This window comes from Procambarus clarkii, chromosome 43, assembly GCF_040958095.1.
Source record: "Procambarus clarkii isolate CNS0578487 chromosome 43, FALCON_Pclarkii_2.0, whole genome shotgun sequence".
Lineage (NCBI taxonomy): Eukaryota > Metazoa > Arthropoda > Malacostraca > Decapoda > Cambaridae > Procambarus > Procambarus clarkii.
This window is the reverse complement of record NC_091192.1, coordinates 33,164,411-33,186,663: the sequence shown is the minus strand read 5'-3', so window position 1 is coordinate 33,186,663 and position 22,253 is coordinate 33,164,411. Positions and strand designations below refer to the sequence as shown.

General features: G+C 46.2%; 1 protein-coding gene across 1 annotated transcript in view; it reads right to left on the bottom strand.

Moving 5' to 3' along the window:
- Positions 1-22,253, bottom strand: part of LOC123755676 (gonadotropin-releasing hormone receptor-like) — an 83,511-nt gene that overhangs the window by 54,378 nt on the left and 6,880 nt on the right. The window lies entirely within an intron of this gene.

The window sequence follows — 22,253 nt, the reverse complement described above, 5'->3', positions numbered from 1 at the left end:
GCCTTGGAGGAGTTCGAAATTACGAGAGAGGAGGTCAAGAGACACCTGCTGGATCTGGATGTTAGAAAGGCTGTTGGTCCAGATGGGATCTCACCATGGGTACTGAAAGAGTGTGCAGAGGCACTTTGCCTGCCACTCTCCATAGTGTATAGTAAGTCACTAGAGACGGGAGACCTACCAGAAATATGGAAGACGGCGAATGTGGTCCCAATATACAAAAAGGGCGACAGACAAGAGGCACTGAACTACAGGCCAGTGTCCTTGACTTGTATACCATGCAAGGTGATGGAGAAGATCGTGAGAAAAAACCTGGTAACACATCTGGAGAGAAGGGACTTCGTGACAAATCGCCACACATGGATTCAGGGAGGGTAAATCTTGCCTTACAGGCTTGATAGAATTCTACGATCAGGTGACACAGATTAAGCAAGAAAGAGAGGGCTGGGCGGACTGCATTTTCTTGGATTGTCGGAAAGCCTTTGACACAGTACCGCATAAGAGGCTGGTACATAAGCTGGAGAGACAGGCAGGTGTAGCTGGTAAGGTGCTCCAGTGGATAAGGGAGTATCTAAGCAATAAGAAGCAGAGAGTTACGGTGAGGGGTGAGACCTCCGATTGGCGTGAAGTCACCAGTGGAGTCCCACAGGGCTCTGTACTCGGTCCTATCTTGTTTCTGATATATGTAAATGATCTCCCGGAGGGTATCGATTCATTTCTCTCAATGTTTGCGGACGATGCTAAAATTATGAGAAGGATTAAAACAGAAGAGGACTGTTTGAGGCTTCAAGAAGACCTAGACAAGCTGAAGGAATGGTCGAACAAATGGTTGTTAGAGTTTAACCCAACCAAATGTAATGTAATGAAGATAGGTGTAGGGAGCAGGAGGCCAGATACAAGGTATCATCTGGGAGAGGAAATTCTTCAGGAGTCAGAGAAGGAAAAAGACTTGGGGGTTGATATCACGCCAGACCTGTCTCCTGCAGCACATATCAAGCGGATAACATCAGCGGCATATGCCAGGCTGGCCAACATACGAACGGCATTCAGAAACTTGTGTAAAGAATCATTCAGAACTTTGTATACCACATATGTCAGGCCAATCCTGGAGTATGCAGCCCCAGCATGGAGTCCATATCTAGTCAAGGATAAGACTAAACTGGAAAAGGTTCAAAGGTTTGCCACCAGACTAGTACCCGAGCTGAGAGGTATGAGCTACGAGGAGAGACTACGGGAATTAAACCTCACTTCGCTGGAAGACAGAAGAGTTAGGGGGGACATGATCACCACATTCAAGATTCTGAAGGGGATTGATAGGGTAGATAAAGACAGTCTATTTAACACAAGGGGAACACGCACAAGGGGACACAGGTGGAAACTGAGTGCCCAAATGAGCCACAGAGATATTAGAAAGAACTTTTTTAGTGTCAGAGTGGTTGACAAATGGAATGCATTAGGAAGTGATGTGGTGGAGGCTGACTCCATACACAGTTTCAAGTGTAGATATGACAGAGCCCGATAGGCTCATGAATCTGTACACCTGTTGATTGACGGTTGAGAGGCGGGACCAAAGAGCCAGAGCTCAACCCCCGCAAACACAACTAGGTGAGTACAACTAGGTGAGTACACATACAATGGCTGTTAGAGTTTAACCCGAGCAAATGCAATCTAATGAAGATAGATGTAGGGAGCAGGAGGTCAGATACAAGGTATCATTTGGGAGATGAAATTCTTCTTGAATGAGAGAGAGAGAAAGACCTGAGGGTTGATATCATGCCAGACCTGTCCCCCGAAGCCGACATCATAAGGATAACATCAACGGCATATGCCAGGTTGGCCAACATAAGAACAGCCTTTAGAAACTTGTGCAAGGAATCAGTCATAACCTTGTATATCACGTATGTCAGACCAATCCTGGATGAAGACAGACAGAGACTACAGGATGACCTGGACAAACTGGAGGAATGGTCTAGAAAATGGCTAAAAAAGTTCAACTCAGGAAAGTGTAAAGTAATGAAATTAGGCGAAGGGAGCAGAAGGCTGAACACAAGGTACCATCTGGGAGTGGAAATCCTGCAAGAGTCAAATAGAGAGAAAGATCTGGGGGTTGATATCACACCGAACCTGTCCCCAGAAGCCAACATCAACACTATATCATCAGTGGCATATGCTAGATTGATCAACATAAGAACTGCCTTTAGAAACTTGTGTAAGCAATCGTTCAGGACCTTGTATACCATTTATTTCAGACTAATCCTGGAGTATGCAGCTCCAGCCTGGAGTCCATACCCAGTTAAACACAAGACAAAGTCAGAGAACATTCTGAGATATGCCACCAGACTAATCTCGGAACTGAGAGGTATGATTCTCCCTCTTTAGGAGGATGGGGAACTAGTTTTTGCTCGTTTAGAGGTGGTGGAATCCCTACAAGCTTCGGAGCACACCGACTTAGAAGACAGAAGAATGAAGACTCCAGGTTCACCGAAGAAAGAAGACTCCACAACTCAAGAGGACAGCAGTCCTCCCTTCGCCGTCCCTGACTTGGGACCCCTGCCTCCTAGCCTACGCCAGCCTGGTGTTCAGAAAGCCTCATTTCCGGCGAGCAGATGGGTTTAGCCCTGGTTCTGTCTCTCCAGCTTGGACGTTGCCTCTCACCAGGCTACTATACTCTGCAACTATACCCACTTCAAAGCTCGCCCTAAGGGTGAAAATTTGTAGAGGGAGCTGGTCGGCCGAGCGGACAGCACGCTGGACTTGTGATCCTGGGCTCGATCCCAGGCGCCGGCGAGAAACAATGAGCAGAGTTTCTTTCACCCTATGCCCCTGTTACCTAGCAGTAAAATAGGTACCTGGGTGTTAGTCAGCTGTCACGGGCTGCTTCCTGGGGGTGGAGGCCTGGTCGAGGACCGGGCCGCGGGGACACTTAGCCCCGAAATCATCTCAAGATAACCTCAAGAAGGGTACCTTGACCTATATTTAATTAATTCATTCATTCAGAGGTATGAGCTACGAGGAAAGGCTCAGGGAGATAAACGTCACGTCACTGGAAGACAGAAGAGTAAGGGGGGAGACATGATAACCACATACAAAATTCTCAGGGGAATTGACATGTTGACAAAGACAAACATGTTAACACGAGTGGAACACGAACAAGGGGACACAGGTGGAAACTTTGTACCCAAAATGAGTCACAGAGACATTAATTTTTTTTTGTTCAGTGTCAGAGTAGTTAACAAATGGAATGCATTAGGAAGTGCTGCCCGAAACGCTTTGCGTAATAGTGGCTTTAGGCATTGTATGTACTAGCTCTATCTATAAAGCCAACAAACTTTGTAAAATCTCTTTATGTATGTACCTTTACCTAAATAAAATTATTATTATTATTATATTATGTGGTGGAGGGTGACTCCATACACAGTTCCAAGTGTAGATATGATAGAGCCCAATAGGCTCAGGAATCTGTACACCTGTTGATTGACGGTTGAGAGGCGGGACCAAAGAGCCAAAGCTCAACCCCCGCAAACACAACTAGGTGAGTATACACGTAGGGCCTCACAGCTGAGGGGACAGCGCTTGGGGGTCGCAGTGTTAAGGAGCCCGGGTTCGATTTCCGACGGAGGCGGAAACAAACGGAATGACTTTCTTTCACCCTAAAGCCCCTGTTCACCCTGAAAAATAGATTGGTTAGCAAGGTGGAGTCTAGAATAATAGTTCGATTCTGCAGACACAAATTGTAAATACACACATTAAGCTAATTGTGTTGCCTAAAATACGATATAAAAAAAAAGAATTGTGTGAGGAGAGGCAACAGCTCTTACATTCTTATATATATATATATATATATATATATATATATATATATATATATATATATATATATATATATATATATATATATATATATATATATATATATATAAATCCTTTAACAACCAGGTACCCATTCACTGCTGGGTGAACAGAGGCTACAGTTAAGGATAGGCGCCCCAGTCAATCCTCCCCGGCCACGATACGAACTGAGACCAAATCGCTCACGATGCTCCGAGCGAGTTACCACTGCGCCACGGTGACTTTCAATGCTATCGTTTAACTGCGACCTTAACGTGGTTTCTGTTTTGATATTTTTCGTTTATTTTCCCCCCCATGGCGTAGGAGCTGGAACTTATTCTCATTAACAGCCATTTTATTTTCTGTGGACTATTGAAAAACCTGATTAATATCCGATTGAAGGTTTGTTATAGCCTCCATACCCTGGAAACACAAACCGTAACTGCCTCTATTTTCCGCTTGTTACAACTTGTAATAAAGTTGTTACATCTTGGCTTAACGTGTTTATGACGTTATTAGAACGGAGTTACAATTTGCTATATTGGTTGTTATAACTGGTTAGGAAGTGTTAAAACTTGTTCGAACGTTGTACCAACGTCGTAGTTTCGGTGTGTGTTTGGCGGGTATTGTCTACTCTCATAAATCATAGTGTAATCGACAAATAATGATACAGTACTATAGTTGGTATCCTTGTCTGTCACTGATATGAGGAGGGTAAAAGGTACCGGAGCAAGCACCGTACCGGAGCAAGCACAGTACCGGAGCAAGCACAGTACCGGAGCAAGCACAGTACCGGAGCAAGCACAGTACCGGAGCAAGCACAGTACCGGAGCATGCACAATACCTGAGCAAGCACAGTACCGGAGCAAGCACAGTACCGGAGCATGCACAATACCTGAGCAAGCACAGTACCGGAGCATGCACAATACCTGAGCAAGCACAGTACCGGAGCAAGCACCGCACCGGAGCAAGCACAGTACCGGAGCAAGCACAGTACCGGAACAAGCACAGTACCGGAACAAGCACAGTACCGGAGCAAGCACAGTACCGGAGCAAGCACAGTACCGGAGCAAGCACAGTACCGGAGCAAGCACAGCACCGGAGCAAGCACAGTACCGGAACAAGCACAGCACCGGAGCAAGCACAGTACCGGAGCAAGCACAGTACCGGAGCAAGCACAGTACCGGAGCAAGCACAGTACCGGAGCAAGCACAGTACCGGAGCAAGCACAGTACCGGAGCAAGCACAGCACCGGAGCAAGCACAGTACCGGAACAAGCACAGTACCGGAACAAGCACAGTACCGGAGCAAGCACAATACCGGAGCAAGCACAGCACCGGAGCAAGCACAGTACCCTGGGGGACTCACCTTTTCACGGAGGTGAACCAAATTTTACTGTGTTGACTACTACACTCTGGGTTCTATTCGTTATGAAACTAAAGATACATCTCCCTACCTTATCTTGAGGTTATCTTGAGATGATTTCGGGGCTTTAGTGTCCCCGCGGCCCGGTCCTCGACCAGGCCTCCACCCCCAGGAAGCAGCCCGTGACAGCTGACTAACACCCAGGTACCTATTTTACTGCTAGGTAACAGGGGCATTCAGGGTGAAAGAAACTTTGCCCATTTGTTTCTGCCTCGTGCGGGAATCGAACCCGCGCCACAGAATTACGAGTCCTGCGCGCTATCCACCAGGCTACGAGGCCCCTTACCTTCACTTCTTACCTTCCTTACCATACCTTACCTTACCTTCACTAACTTCATGGTCACATTTGTCGAAAACTTTTGCGAAATCTGTCTAGATTACATTAGTGTTTCGCTTCTCAGTCATGACAGCTATGGCCGTGTCACAGTGGGCTAGCAGTTGTGTGAGGCAGGAACGCCCTCTTCTGGACCTATCCCAGGGTTATGTAGACATTTTAATCCATGGGGTTTGTGAACTTATTTCTTAGCTCTCTCAATGATTTTTATAATGTGTGATGTTAGTGTTATCGGTCTGTAATATTTTGCACCTGCTTTAGTGCCTCCTTTGTGAGGTTGCGCAATCTCCGCAGTCGTGTGAGAGGAGACACAGAGAGACAACACAGCCGTGAGAGGAGACACAGAGAGACAACACAGCCGTGAGAGGAGACACAGAGAGACAACACAGCCGTGAGAGAGTACATGAGCAGACTACAAGTCTTCACCTTCACGGCGACACCGGCTGAGGACGCCTGGTCAGGAGGAGTCCGGACTGCTTCTCCTCTGTGAACATACAATATAAACCCCTCATTAAAATAAGAAAAAACTGGGACAGCATTCACCACGTAATTTACAACACAGCCGCTTACGAAACCTATATATCTTTCCTCGGTCATGGCGGCTTTGTTTGCATTTATTAAACAGTTTATAAGCTCCGAAGCTCTACGAGGCTGTTTATAACAATAATAACATTGGGTTGTGAAGTTTCCGAGAACGTAAAGCGTTTAATATATGTAAACAAAGCCGTTCGTAAGTGGTTGTGAACATGTTTGGAACAATGTCCTATGGTATGAGTGCCTTGTAGACAGAACTATCTCATCAGCCGTGTTTACCACCAGGGGGAGATTATAAGAGGGTGAACAATCAGGTTGTGATGACACAGGTGGCTGCACCAACTCTCTGGCTGCGACCCGTTGCTCTCAGTGGTTAGTCAGTCCATTGGTTATTGTGGTTTAGTTTGTGTAGTGTCTGGGATGGTCCAGCTCACCCATTGGATGTGATAGGCTGGCTACACCCACTAGTTGGGACAGTCTGGGCCTCAACTTACCCCAAAAGAGAGAGAGAGACGGATATTCGAGCTTCCTCCCCGACTACCAGGAAGTCAACTTACCAAATACAATTAGCGCGCCATAATGTAAACAGCAATTAACATACGTCAGCCTAATTAGGCTCCTCTAATTACCAGCTGAAGACCTGGGTTCTCGAGGCTGTAGTGACAAGCGCAATGGGTGTGTTTCTTTGTATTGTTTGTTAATGAAGTAATAATTTGTTTTTACGTTTTGTTTTTCTTCAGGTGAGCTGAGCTTGACTCCCCCAGGTGAGCTGAGTACTCTTACAGTCTTGTACACACACACACACACACACACACTCACAGTCTTGTACACACACACACACTCACAGTCTTGTACACACACACACACTCACAGTCTTGTACACACACACACTCACAGTCTTGTACACACACACACACTCACAGTCTTGTACACACACACACACTCACAGTCTTGTACACACACACACTCACAGTCTTGTACACACACACACACTCACAGTCTTGTACACACACACACACACTCACAGTCTTGTACACACACACACACACACACTCACAGTCTTGTACACACACACACTCACAGTCTTGTACACACACACACACTCACAGTCTTGTACACACACACACACTCACAGTCTTGTACACACACACACACACACACTCACAGTCTTGTACACACACACTCACAGTCTTGTACTAAAACACTCATTCACAGTACAAACTAAGTAGTTAGTACTAAGTAGTGTGTGTGTGGGGGGGGGGGGGAAATAGTAACAGTTGATTGACAGTTGAGAGGCGGGCCGAAAGAGCAGAGCTCAACCCCCGCAAGCACAACTAGGTGAATACAGTCTTGTACAAATACATACACACAGTATTGTACAAATACATACACACAGTATTGTACAAATACATACACACAGTATTGCATAAATAATAACACAAAACTATTATGATTAAAATAAAAATGGCGGACGCTGCCAGTCGGGTTAAAACTTATTTTCACTCAAATGGGAAAGTTATGAATTTCTTTTAGCGCCAAGTTGAGGAAAGTTGCCGGAGCCTGCCTATTTCCCCCCCCCCCCCTCCCTCCTCACTGCCCTTCTTCCCCGCTCACACACACACACACACACACACACACACACACACACACACACACACACACACACACACAAGACGAAGCTGGAAAAAGTCGAAAGGTATGCTACTAGACTAGTCCCAGAACTAAGAGGCATGAGTTATGAGGAAAGGCTGCGGGAAATGCACCTCACGACACTGGAAGACAGAAGAGTAAGGGGGGACATGATCACAACCTACAAAATCCTCAGGGGTATCGACCGGGTAAACAAGGACGAACTTTTCAACACTGGTGGGACGCGAACAAGGGGACACAGGTGGAAGCTGAGTACCCAAATGAGCCACAGAGACGTTAGAAAGAACTTTTTCAGTGTCAGAGTAGTTAGCAAATGGAATGCATTAGGAAGTGATGTGGTGGAGGCTGACTCCATTCACAGTTTCAAATGTAGATATGATAGAGCCCAATAGGCTCAGGAATCTGTACACCAGTTGATTGACGGTTGAGAGGCGGGACCAAAGAGCCAGAGCTCAACCCCCGCAAGCACAATTAGGTAAGCACACACACACACACACACACACACACACACACACACACACACACACACACACACACACACACACAAACACACACTAAGTAGGTGACCCTACTAACAACTAGGTGAGTACATACATACGTACACACGTACACACACACACACACACACACATACAAAATAGTAACAGGAATTGATAAAATCGATAGGGAAGATTTCCTGAGACCTGGAACTTTAAGAACAAGAGGTCAGATTTAAACTAGCTAAACACAGATGCCGAAGAATTATAAGAAAATTCACTTTCGCAAACAGAGTGGTAGACGGTTGGAACAAGTTAGGTGAGAAGGTGGTGGAGGCCAAGACCGTCAGTAGTTTCAAAGCGTTATATGACAAAGAATGCTGGGAAGACGGGACACCACGAGCGTAGCTCTCATCCTGTAACTACACTTAGGTAATTACACTTAGGTATTTACACAGGGGAGCCAGTGGCCGAGCGGACAGCACGCTGGACACGTGATCCTGTGCTCCCGGGTTCGATCCCGGGTGCCGGCGAGAAACGATGGCAGAGTTTCTTTCTCCCTATGCCCCTGTTACCTAGCAGTAAATAGATACCTGGGAGTTAGTCAGTTGTCACGGGCTGCTTCCTGGAGTGTGTGTGTGTGGTGTGGAAAAAAAGTAGTTAGTAAACAGTTGATTGACAGTTGAGAGGCGGGCCGAAAGAGCAAAGCTCAACCCCCGCAAACACAACTAGGTGAATACACAGGTCAATTGCAATACATTTCCTCGCAAATTACCGAGAGAACCTGTAATCTTGAGCGTAATAAACGTCCAACATTTCTGGTGTCAATAAAATCTCACGATAAAGTAAATATATATTAAAAGCCCCTCAGTGGAGCCCCCATGTGTTTAACACGTGTTTTTGTGAGTGTTAAAGCCCGTAGTGGGTGCGGCTGGAGGCTTCCGGAGCAGCGAGGCTTCCGCAACATTAACACTCCACCAATGTTAATCCTCAAAACATCCTCTTTGGTTAATAATGGAAAAATTATTTTATACAGGATTTGTAACTATCTATTTATGTTTAGTGTTTCACTCGTGTTCTGTGTTCAACGTGCTCCACTACGAGGACATCAGTAATTACACCTATCTTTAATTTGTATTAATTACCTAATTAATTGTATTGATTAAGTGTAGTTAGAGGATGAGAGCTTCGCTCGTGGCGTCCCGTCTTCCCAGTACTCTTTGTCGTATATAACGCTTAGAAACGCTATTATATGTATATAATATAATGCGAACAAGCCTGAATGGTCCCCAGGACAATATGCAACTGAAAACTCACACCCCAGAAGTGACTCGAACCCATACTCCCAGGAGCAACGCAACTGGTATGTACAAAACGCCTTAATCCACTTGACCATCACGACCGGACATAATGAGGTGATAGCCGAGGCTATTTGAACCACCCCACCGCCGGCACTCGAATAGTAATCTTGGGCATAGCATTTTACCAAATCACCTCATTCTTTGGGGCACACGTGAGGAACACAAATGCGAACAAGCCTGAATGGTCCCCAGGACAATATGCAACTGAAAACTCACACCCCAGAAGTGACTCGAACCCATACTCCCAGGAGCAACGCAACTGGTATGTACAAGACGCCTTAATCCACTTGACCATCACGACCGGACATAATGAGGTGATAGCCGAGGCTATTTGAACCACCCCACCGCCGGCACTCGGATAGTAATCTTGGGCATAGCATTTTACCAAATCACCTCATTCTTTGGGGCACACGTGAGGAACACAAATGCAAACAAGCCTGAATGGTCCCCAGGACAATATGTAACTGAAAACTCACACCCCAGAAGTGACTCGAACCCATACTCCCAGGAGCAACGCAACTGGTATGTACAAGACGCCTTAATCCACTTGACCATCACGACCGGACATAATGAGGTGATAGCCGAGGCTATTTGAACCACCCCACCGCCGGCACTCGGATAGTAATCTTGGGCATAGCATTTTACCAAATCACCTCATTCTTTGGGGCACACGTGAGGAACACAAATGCGAACAAGCCTGAATGGTCCCCAGGACAATATGCAACTGAAAACTCACACCCCAGAAGTGACTCGAACCCATACTCCCAGGAGCAACGCAACTGGTATGTACAAGACGCCTTAATCCACTTGACCATCACGACCGGACATAATGAGGTGATAGCCGAGGCTATTTGAACCACCCCATCGCCGGCACGCATTTGTGTTCCTCACGTGTGCCCCAAAGAATGAGGTGATTTGGTAAAATGCTATGCCCAAGATTACTATCCGAGTGCCGGCGGTGGGGTGGTTCAAATAGCCTCGGCTATCACCTCATTATGTCCGGTCGTGATGGTCAAGTGGATTAAGGCGTCTTGTACATACCAGTTGCGTTGCTCCTGGGAGTATGGGTTCGAGTCACTTCTGGGGTGTGTGTTTTCAGTTATATAATATAATGTAACGCACATAACGCTTTTCCTATTACTATCCCCTTTATTTCACCTTACCTTTCGTACCTTTCGCCTTGCTCTTCTTCCCTCTAAGATTTTTTCTTCCCTCTAAGATTTTCTTCTTCTCACATCTCTCTCTTGCCTATTTATTGTCTGTAACTCCTTCCCTCAGGTTACCAATTACGGGCTATTCATGCCCGTGCCACCTCTTGGGTGGCTTAATCTTTATCAATCATCAATTTCCTCATCACAATCGACTTGAGAATGGTCCAGGACGGACCGAAACGTCCCTTCACTTTCTAGTGTGTGGTCTGGTCAACACGCTTTGAAACTACTGACAGTGTTAGTATCACACAGATAGTGTGTATTCACCTAGTTGTGCTTGCCGGGGTTGAGCTCTGGCTCTTTGGTCATCTCTGTGTGCGTGTGTGCGTATGTGCGTGTGTGTGTGTGTGTGTGTGTGTGCGTGTGTGTGTGTGTGTGTGTGTGTGTGTGTGTGTGTGCGTGCGTCCGCCTTCAGCTCTGAAGATATGCGGCCGGGTCCCAAGCGCTCGCGGCGTTCCTCTTCTTCTGCCTGGGCCGATGTGGGCGATTTTGATGCTTGTGAGTCTGCGAGTGTCGGTGCGGTGGTCCCTCGGGCGGCGGTGTCGACTACGACGGTGGTGGCGGAGGTTCACGTGCCTGCTGCTGGCGCCGTTGACGATGTCTCTATATTAACGTCTGTTTCTTCTCCTGCGGTGGAAGGCTGCTCCTGCTGATCGGAACCTCGTCGGGGTGCTGAGGAAGGAGGTGCGCGGGGGGCCTTGCACTCCTGCGGTCCCCCCCCCCCCCCAAGTGACATTCCCTTTTCTGTGTGGGATCCTTGTTATGGCCTCCGGGGAAGTGGTCCGTGAGGGTCAGTCATTCGAACTCTCTTGGGATGACCGGGTGTGTCCGGTCCCGCGGTGCTCTTCTACTATTTGGGTTTCGCGGGCTAAGGGGTTTATTTCTGGGGAGCCGGATTTGATGTCTCGGCCTTGGCGCGTCGCCTGGTGGCCGGGTGCCCGATGAAGTTATGATGATTTGGAAGGCGTACTGCTTGCGCTTTCCGGCGCAGGAGTTCCCAGATAAACATCCGAAGTCCTTATGCTTGTTTTGTGAGCTCCCTGTGTTTATGTAACTGTGGCCTTGCCTGATGTGCGCACGTCATGTGTCCTGTTTTTGGCTCGCCCCGTCTCGGAGTTGTGATTTGTTTGTTATGTGCTACGTTTTGTTCCCTGTGTGTGTGTTTCATTTTATTCTCTTTCTTGTGTTGTGTTCATGTGCTGCTTGATATGTGTGTGTGAGAGAGAGAGAGGAATATATTATAGGTTTTTATCGGTCGGGAATCAGTAGCTTAGACAACTATCGGATTGGAAAGGCAGGAGTCGAAGAGCTCGTTCTTGCAGGCACAAATAGACACACGAAGCCACCCCAAACCTATATTTCTCCTCTCCAAATATAATTGATAAAAGTAAGAGTGTAAGCGAGGCAACAGATGGCGCCGCCGGGGCCGCCAACAACACCCACGTCGCCCGAAGGACAACCAATAACATGTAAGATCAAAGGGAAAAACTCAATTTCCTGCAGAGATCCCGGAAAAGTTTTTATCTCATTCAAAACTTCGTTTACACGAACGACAGCCCAAGAAACTTGATGATAACTCTTGCAAAAGATTCAGGCTTTGTTCCGTAACTACGATGGTAGTCAGAGGTTGTTATAACTATGCTGGTAGTCACAGGTGGTTATAACTATGGTGGTAGTCACAGGTGGTTATAACTATGGTGGTAGTCACAGGTGGTTATAACTATGGTGGTAGTCACAGGTGGTTATAACTATGGTGGTAGTCACAGGTGGTTATAACTATGCTGGTAGTCACAAGTGGTTATAACTACGCTAGTAGTCACAGGTGGTTATAACTATGCTAGTAGTCACAGGTGGTTATAACTATGCTGGTAGTCACAAGTGGTTATAACTACGCTAGTAGTCACAGGTGGTTATAACTATGCTAGTAGTCACAGGTGGTTATAACTATGCTAGTAGTCACAGGTGGTTATAACTACGCTAGTAGTCACAGGTGGTTATAACTACGCTAGTAGTCACAGGTGGTTATAACTACGCTAGTAGTCACAGGTGGTTATAACTACGCTAGTAGTCACAGGTGGTTATAACTACGCTAGTAGTCACAGGTGGTTATAACTACGCTAGTAGTCACAGGTGGTTATAACTACGCTAGTAGTCACAGGTGGTTATAACTACGCTAGTAGTCACAGGTGGTTATAACTACGCTAGTAGTCACAGGTGGTTATAACTACGCTAGTAGTCACAGGTGGTTATAACTACGCTAGTAGTCACAGGTGGTTATAACTACGCTAGTAGTCACAGGTGGTTATAACTACGCTAGTAGTCACAGGTGGTTATAACTATGCTGGTAGTCACAGACAACGTTCATCCACCGTCGTTCCGACGTTGAATCCAACGTCGCTGCGACGTCGGAGAGAGAGAGAGAGAGAGAGAGAGAGAGAGAGAGAGAGAGAGAGAGAGAGAGAGAGAGAGAGAGAGAGAGAGAGAGAGAGAGAGAGCTAGAGAGAGGAGTCATGCTTCCTCATCATTCATCATAATTGTTGACAAGTTGAAAGATCGACTATAGTCCCCAGCCGGCGGGGTGGGCGGACCGGTCAATACATCAGGACATCAACACCGTTGGTCCACTTACAATATACAATTGTCCAACTTCGTCGCCACAAAGAAAGTGTCGACGACAGCACAAGGCTCGACGGGTCGGCCGCAGCTCGGACGAACATAGTCTGAGGGAAAGATGTCGAGGATACTTTTATTAGAATCTGCAGGCGACGAGTCACAATAACGTGGCGGAAGTAAGTTGACCAGACCACACACTCTAGAAGGTGAAGGGACGGCGACGTTTCGGTCCGTCCTGGACCATTCTCAAGTCGATTGTGATATCTGTGATATTCAGATATTAGAATCTGATAATCAGACACCTTTCAAAACGTCAACAGGGATTAGGACACGTTCGTGCCCAGTTACGTGCCCGGAAATGGTCCTCTTAACTAAACGGCCGCTAATTGGAGATTTATCTCGAATCTAATTGAAGATTAGTTTTAGGGAGCCGGTCGGCCGAACGGACAGCACGCTGGATTTGTGATCCTGTGGTCCTGGGTTCGATACCAGGCGCCGGCGAGAAACATTGGGCAGAGTTTCTTTCACCCAATGCCCCTGTTACCTAGTAGTAAAATAGGTACCTGGGTGTTAGTCAGCTGTCACGGGCTGCTTCCTGGGGGGTGGAGGCCTGGTCGAGGACCGGGCCGCGGGGACACTAAAAAGCCCCGAAATCATCTCAAGAAAACCTCAAGAAGATTTGGAGAAGAATGAGTGATGAAAAATGACCTGAGAGGCCTGGTAATGGAGGATGTTCTGAGTCTTGGCGGCCATATGACAGGATTTGAGTGGAATCCGACAGCGCTATTGTCGCGTGACTCGCTATCGAATGATCTCAGGGTCGATTCCTGGCCAGGACGAGATGCTTGGGCACGTTTTCTTGTACCTGATGCCTCTGTTCACCGAGCAGTATACAGGCATTTAGGAGTTAGGCAGCTGTTGTGGGCCGCATCCTGGGGAAAGTCAATAGTTAGCCCCCAGGGAGCCACAATAAGCCTAACAAGCCTTATGTACTTGTCAATGGTTAAGAAAGAAATCAAGTTACGGGCTCACCATAGCCCGTGCTGCTTGGAACTTTGTTCCAGGTAGCGAATCTTTAACAACAACAACAACAGATTAAGAAAACAAAGAAACGAACGATGAAAAAAATGGCGATAGACTCAACTCATCCTCCTGATAGATAGATAGTACTCTCTGTAACTGTGTGAACCATTGTGCCAATATCGACGTGACGGACAAAATAGACAATAGAAATTGGTTCTATTTATTTTATAGAGATCCAAAAAAATAAAGCTGAAAACCAGACTTATATGTTTCTAGGCCTAGTACAGTCCATATATGTACTATGTTAGGCCTCAGATAGCGTGTGTTAGGCGTGTGATGGTTAGGTTAGGGTTCATCAGCAACATAAGTAAAACAACTTTTTCGATTTTTCCAAATTCAGTTCTGTAATATACAAGTCTACCTTGTATTGGTCCATCGTGTCCATATGTAGGGACGACCTCATCGTCACCATGACTACTCTCATTTCTGGAGGCTGAACTGGTTATATTATAGATTTTCTTAAACCGCTGACAACCGTTGACTACCACTGACAACCATTGACAACCACTGACAACCGTTGACTACCACTGACAACCACTGACAACCGTTGACTACCACTGACAACCATTGACAACCGCTGACAACCATTAATTACCACTGACAAACGTTAATTACCACTGACAACCCCTGACAACCACGGATAACCTCTGACAACCACTGAGAACCGTTGACAACCACTGATAACCGCTGACAACCACTGACAACCACTGATAACCGCTGACAACCGCTGACAACCACTGATAACCGCTGACAACCGCTGACAACCAATGATAACCACTGACAATCGCTGACAACTGCTGACAACCACTGACAACCGGTGACAACCACTGATAACCGCTGACAACCACTGACAATCACGTATAACCGCTAACAACTGCTGACAACCAGTGACAACCGCTGACAACCGTTGACAACCACTGACAACCGCTGACAACCACTGACAACTGCTGACAACCACTAATAACTGCTGACAACCGCTGACAACCACTGACAACTGCTGACAACCACTAATAACTGCTGACAACCGCTGACAACCACTGACAACCGCTGACAACCACTGACAACCGCTGAGAACCACTGACAACCGCTGACAACCACTGATAACCACTGATAACCGCTGACAACCACTCATAATCGCTGACAACCGCTGACAACCACTGATAACCACTGACAACTACTGACAACTGCTGACAACCACTAATAACTGCTGACAACCGCTGATAACCGCTGACAACCGCTGACAACCAATGATAACCACTGACAATCGCTGACAACTGCTGACAACCACTGACAACCACTGATAACCACTGATAACCGCTGACAACCACTCATAATCGCTGACAACAGCTGACAACCACTGACAACCGCTGACAACCACTGACAATCGCTGACAACCACTGATAACTGCTGACAACCGCTGACAACCACTGACAACCGCTGACAACCACTGACAACCGCTGATAACCGCTGACAACCGCTGATAACCGCTGACAACCACTGACAACCACTGACAACCACTGATAACCGCTGACAACCACTGACAATCGCTGACAACCGCTGACAACCACTGATAACCAGTGACAACCGCTGACAACCACTGATTAATCGCTGACAACCGCTGCCAACCACTGATAACCGCTGACTACCGCTGACAACCACTGATAACCTCTAACAACCGCTGACAGCCTCTGAGAACCACTGACAACTGCTGACAACCACTGATAACTGCTGACAACCACTGATAACTGCTGACAACCACTGGTAACTGCTGACAACCACTGGTAACTGCTGACAACCATTGGTAACTGCTGACAACCACTGGTAACTGCTGACAACCGCTGATAACCGGTGACAACCACTGCTAACCGCTGACAACCACTGATAACCGCTGACAACCACTGACAACCACTGATAACCGCTGACAACTACTGACAACCACTGATAACCACTGACAACCACTGACAACCGCTGACAACCACTCACAACCGTTGACAACCGCGCTGATTGATGACCCATGATAATGAACAGCCTCGCGCCTCGCCAACAATATGATTTGGGTTCCAATCCTGGCCGGGCAGGATTGACTAGGCTATAGGCGCCAATCGTTAGCCATTCACCCCTGTTCACTCAGCAGTAATTAGGTACCTGGTGTTAAACCGTTTGGTGGATCGTGATCCCGGGGGAAATTAGTAGGGTAAAACTCACCATGAGGAAGGAAAGGCTGCCCGCGGTCGTCTGCTCCTGCACCCGCCCGTGAGGCAGTACCCCCACCCCCCCCCCCCCCCCAAGCACCGTAGCCGGGAGCACTGTGAAGGGGGCCACATCCCCTGGGAGCACTGTGAGGGGGGGAGGCACATCTCCCGGGAACACTGTGAGGGGGGGCCACATCCCCCGGGAGCACTGTGAGGGTGGCCACAGTAGTAGGGATGACAGCGTAAACACGATTTTTTGTTTGGGAAAAAAATCGTTTTTGTGGCACAGGGTTTTCAGGTAAACTCTACAGACATATTTTGCCCGTTTTCAAATCGCACATTTTTCAAATACCATTTTCTGAGAATATGTTCACAGAAGTTTCGTTATGGAAAACAAACATCTCAGCCATGACTTTTAGTTTTTTTTAGATTGCTTACGTCAATCTCTTGTGTTGTTGGAGCCTGTGCATCTCTGCTATTCAGCATTTCAGTGATGGTATTGCTGCATATATCTGACTGCATTGATGTCATGACCGTCTATTGTATTATTAGATTTCGTTCATCTCGAGAGGCCAATGCTTCCTGCTGTTGTGTTTGTGGTTTGTGGTAATCTGGTGTCTTGACTACCTGGTTGTTATTGGTAGTCTGTATGTTCGTGTCGTGTTGTCTGTCCTCTTGTGATCTGCTTTGTGTCATTCTGTCTGCGTCTTGGGTACCTGCGGTCTGCTGCAAGATCTTGCCCATTGCCACAGCAGTGTTTTCTGGAGTCTGTTGTTGCGAGGCGTTCTGCGTCATCTGTAGGCAATTGATAATGATCTCTGCCGTGATCTTCACAATAATTTTCACCTGGACTTCCGAAAACTGTAAATCTGACGTGTTGACTCCGAAAGTGATTACATTTTGCTTCCAAGTATTTCTGCAATGTTTTGTGTATTTTCTGATGGAGTTGGTAGAGTCGAGAAATGTTGTTCTGTGAGAGTGAGTGTTGTGAGTGTACAGGAGTGTTCCAGACGTTGGTGTTGGTGTGTAATCACCTATTTATACTGACTTATTTGTGCTTGCGGGGGTTAAGCTTTGGCTTAACCCCCGCAAGCACAACCGTCAATCAACTGGTGGACAGATTCCTGAGTCTACTAGGCTATATTAAATCAATATTTGAAACTGTGTATGGAGTCTACCTCCACCACATCACTGCTTAACGCATTCCATGTGTTAACTACTCTGACACCGAAACAAATCTTTCTACTGTCTCTTTGGCTCATTTGGGTACTAGGTTTCCACCTGTGTCCCCTTGTTCGTGTTCCACCCGTGCTAAAGAGCTTGTCTTTGTCCACTCTGTCAATTCTTCTTAGAATATTGTATCCTGTTGCCAATACCCCTGAGAATATGTGTAGTGCTGGTCTGTGTGATTATCCTGGCCTGAGCTGCCTGCACATTGTCTTTCCGTGCAGAACAGGTTGTGCTTCAGGCATGATGTTTGCCTCTAAATTTGGACATTTGGCTGTTGTGGTCTGGTTTACCATGTGCTTGGCTACACAGTCTTTCGTTCAATACCTCAGGCTGCTCACCCCGCTTCTCTCCTGTCTGGTGCCGCGTTTCGGTATATTCCCCAAATTTCCAAGATTGTTTCAGAAGCCTTCCCTGTGACGCTCATCACACCCCTGACGTGCCGCTGCTTTAATTATCTTTGTGCGCCTTTGTTCCGCATCGCAGACTTGCTTGTGTTCTATTATTGAATCCAGGGGCAAGTCGACTGGGTATCCCAACAGCACGACTCCTGTGCGCCTATGTGATGGGTCCAGCTTTTCCACGTATACAGATATCCATTGAAGGACTGGTATTCTTTCTAAGTAATTTTGCAGTCTGGTGGTGATATTATAATTTTTCCTCTCGGGTTGACTGTGATAGAAAGTTTGAATCCTTGCTGCTACTTTTCCATTATTGTTCCTACTTCATCTGCTGTTGGAAAAGTTGATTGCCTGCATTATCTTGAACTTTGGAAGATGTGCAGTGTCTGTCAGTGCAGGCAGGTGTGTGTGTGTGTGTGTGACTGGTGGCGTACTCTCCTGTCTTTCAGTACGGTCCAGTGGCTGGGTTGAGGACAGAGGACCAGTGTCTGACACTGGTTGTATGAAGCCCTTGATAACAGCTTTGTTCTGTACCTGTTGTACGTCAGTGGGTGTTGTGTACCTGCTGTACGTCAGTGGGTGTTGTGTACCTGCTGTACGTCAGTGGGTGTTCTGTACCTGTTGTACGTCAGTGGGTGTTGTGTACCTGCTGTACGTCAGTGGGTGTCGTGTACCTGCTGTACGTCAGTGGGTATTGTGTACCTGCTGTACGTCAGTGGGTGTTGTGTACCTGCTGTACGTCAGTGGGTGTTGTGTACCTGCTGTACGTCAGTGGGTGTCGTGTACCTGCTGTACGTCAGTGGGTGTTGTGTACCTGCTGCACGTCAGTGGGTGTCGTGTACCTGCTGTACGTCAGTGGGTGTCGTGTACCTGCTGTACGTCAGTGGGTGTCGTGTACCTGCTGTACGTCAGTGAGAGGCCTTCCACGTATTGTGCGTCTCAGATGAGCTGACATTTCCTCTTTCTCTTTGACTTTCCCATCACGTTTCCTCAGGTAATCTTTACACTCAGGTGAAGGTGATTTTCGACACCACATAAAAATGTTAGGAAGACCATAAAGAAAACGATCCTTAGATACCAGCAAGAACAGTGTCCAGAGAAAACGGGAAACGCCTATAAAAAAAAACCATTTCAGAACTTTTGCAATATTAGGTGAAGGAACGTTGAGATGGAGTCAGCCACGCACTGACGACAAGAAACTCAAAAAAGTAATTGGAATTGAAATGATTTAAAAGGAAATGGTCTGTTTGGGTAATTGAAGTGCAGCCCTGATACTTTAGGTTTCGAACTCTATTGAGCAAGAATGAAAATGTACGATGTGAAATTCTTTGGAGGAATCGAGGAATCTTAGTTCGTGCATTACCCTCTGGACCACGATGCACTTGGAAACATTTCCTAACAACTATATCTCGCTATTCGTATTTCATTACGCATAAATTATACGATAGTTTCCCCTTATAAATTATAGGATAGTGCAGATAATGAGTCACAATAACATGGCTGAAATATGTTGACCAGACCACACACTAGAAAGTGAAGGGACGACGACGTTTCGATCCGTCCTGGACCATTCTCAAGTCGATAGTGCATCGACTTAAGAATGGTCCAGGACGGACCGACACGTCGGTCAATATAGGATGGTCTCCCATTAAAATTTTACGATAGTTTCCCCTTTTAAATTATCGGGTTGTGTTCATTTCATTTGTCTGGTAAAGTTTGGTGGTAGCAGCCTTCAGTGACGTTATTGTACCTAACAAGAGGTAATTAAATGTCACACCAACATGTTCAGGTCCCGCCCCCTACAACCCCTACTCCCTCGTAGGGGGCCCGCCCCCTACAACCCCTTCTCCCTCGTAGGGGGCCCGCCCCTACGAGGAAGGCATCCGCAAGGTTATTGTTAGCGAGGGAGCTGAAGGTAGAACTGTGTTGCCAAACATGTTCCGGTGAACATAACTGTGTTGCCAAACATGTTCCAGTGAACATAACTGTGTTGCCAAACATGTTCCAGTGAACATAACTGTGTTGCCAAACATGTTCCAGTGAACATAACTGTGTTGCCAAACATGTTCCGGTGAACATAACTGTGTTGCCAAACATGTTCCGGTGAACATAACTGTGTTGCCAAACATGTTCCGGTGAACATAACTGTGTTGCCAAACATGTTCCGGTGAACATAACTGTGTTGCCAAACATGTTCCGGTGAACATAACTAAGGTGCCAGGGCGGCACAACAAGCCAGTCTATATATATTAATATATAATGTGTTTATCTTAGAACTTAACTGCTGTTTTGATTTATAAATGGAAGTGATGTGTGAGGTGATAATTCCTTGTAAATAATAAGTGAACAAACCCCAATCGCCACCGTAATGTTTTCTGAGTGACTCGTTTTCCAACACCGTCCATGTGGATGTTTTTTTTTACTCAAAATTACACACAATTACACAAATTTACCCCAATTTACACAAAATTTGCACCACCATTCAGGTTGTATTACTTGTTACCTGTGCAATTAATTAAGAATTTTAAGAATAATTAAGAATTTCTGCCCGAAACGCTGCGCGTACTAGTGGCTTTACAAGAATGTAAATACTGTACTATATTCTCACAAACCCAATGTACCTTCTTGTATATAAATAAATAAATAAATAAATAAATAAATAAATAAATAAATAAATAAATAAATAAATAAATAATTTTATTTTGTAGTAATGAACACTATGAAGAATGCACAAAACTATAATATTTCTCACCATTATATAGGGATAACGTGAGCTGGCTGGCAGCAGAGCCTTACAGTGCCGTGGGACAGGAAGACTAGGTGTCGCGTCTTGTCAAAAAACATACCTTACTACCCAAATAATGATAATAATACATTGTGACGGAGGACAGGCAGCCAGTGTATATACATACAGTACATGTTAGGCCTATATCAAGGTCCCTCTCCCCCCCAGGGTCGAATTACTGACCCTCCCCAGGAGGCAACCACACAACAAGCTAATAATTTTTATGTATAATTATATTAATTTATATATGAGAACAAACCAACTTTTAATACATAGTATTAAATTGATGAATGCGTCTGGGGAGGACGGCCGCTGCTTTAACCAGCCTAATGCAGGCGATGAGTCACAATAACGTGGCTAAAGTAAGGTGACCTGACCACACACAAGAAGGTGAAGGGACGACGACGTTTCCGTCCGTCCTGGACCATTCTCAAGTCGAATGAGAATGGTCCAAGACGGACCGAAACGTCGTCGTCCCTTCGCCTTCTAGTGTGTGGTCTGGTCAACCAGCCTAATGTGAGGACGATTTGGGGTAACTGCTTCACCCACGCACTACAAATACAAATAATCGCCAACAGAACTTAACCTAACCAATGCCTAAATATGCACAATATGCTAATATATAATAATATTAATTATGAATGCGTATTTGGGGTCGACCGCTGGATGGAAAGCACTTGGTCTGAGGACGGGTTGGGAGCCTCATATAATTTATATAAATAAAAATGGAAAAGTTCGTTTGAGCATGACCGCTAATCTTCGAAGGTTCTTCACCGATTGCGTTGAAATTTTCACACAACGTTCCATTCGCATCCGAGCAGGTGTTTATATACATACTATATAAATGTCACGTCTGTGACGGTAAAAATAAACATGCTTTTTCTGAAAAACCGTGTTTTTCATGTGAGGGAAATCTTCGAAGCCTCTTACCGATAGTCCCTAAGCCATTATGCAGGCAATCAACCCCTCATCATGCAGACAATCAACCCCTCATCATGCAAACAATCAGCCCCTAAGCCATTATGCAGACAATCAACCCCTCATCATGCAGACAATCAGTCCCTAAGCCATCATGCAGACAATCAGTCCCTAAGCCATCATGCAGACAATCAGTCCCTAAGCCATCATGCAGACAA